Source organism: Heterodontus francisci, unplaced genomic scaffold (genome assembly GCF_036365525.1).
Source record: "Heterodontus francisci isolate sHetFra1 unplaced genomic scaffold, sHetFra1.hap1 HAP1_SCAFFOLD_51_2, whole genome shotgun sequence".
Lineage (NCBI taxonomy): Eukaryota > Metazoa > Chordata > Chondrichthyes > Heterodontiformes > Heterodontidae > Heterodontus > Heterodontus francisci.
The window spans coordinates 2,156,361-2,157,054 of record NW_027141369.1 but is presented as its reverse complement, the minus strand read 5'-3'; the positions used below and the strand labels follow the sequence as shown (position 1 = coordinate 2,157,054).

Sequence of the window (694 nt, the reverse complement as noted above, 5' to 3'; positions counted from 1 at the left end):
CTTGTTGTTATCAACACTGCGTCCTAACCAACTGAACTAAGCGGCCTATAGACAGAGCCAGGTATGGGTTTGAGCCGCACGCTGGGCGGTTTGTGTTTTATTTCTCACACTGGATGACAGAGCGATTGTACAAACAATGGACACATCACATCCCTGAAACATTGTTCTGATACAAAACAGTGTGAAATAAGAACTGAGCATGGAAATGGAACGGAACCAGAAATCAGGACTTTAATCTATTAAAGTTGATCTTGAAATTCAACCATTCACTGAACATTCCAATAGATCGAACTCTCTTCTGATATAAAATGCAGGAACTTGAGCTGCTGGAAAACATAACTGAGCCTGACGTGATTTGAACACGCAACCTTCTGATTTGGAGTCAGACGCGCTACCGTTGTGCCACAAGCTCACAAATAGAGCAAAGTCTTCCATTCCTGGCAGTTTTACTTCTTGTTTAGATTCAATGATTGAAATTAATTCAATCCTCATCTGACCTCCACTCTGTAAAGGCCTGCTACCCGACCTGAACCCGACGGGACCCGCGACCTGTGTCGGGTCCGGGTCGTGTTGGGTCGCTCTTCCGGGTCTGGCTTTCGGGCTCGGGTCGGGTCGGGCCAGTTTCGGGTCGGGCTGGGTCCAGGTCGGTCTGAGTCCGTGTCGGAAACACACAGTAAGTATTACATTTTGCTCT

General features: G+C 47.3%; 1 non-coding gene across 1 annotated transcript; it reads right to left on the bottom strand.

Annotated features, from left to right (window-relative positions):
* Nucleotides 1-340: 340 nt before the first annotated feature.
* On the bottom strand, nt 341-412 carry trnaw-cca (transfer RNA tryptophan (anticodon CCA)). The gene has a single exon. It is a non-coding gene; the product is annotated as a tRNA-Trp (tRNA).
* Nucleotides 413-694: the final 282 nt, after the last annotated feature.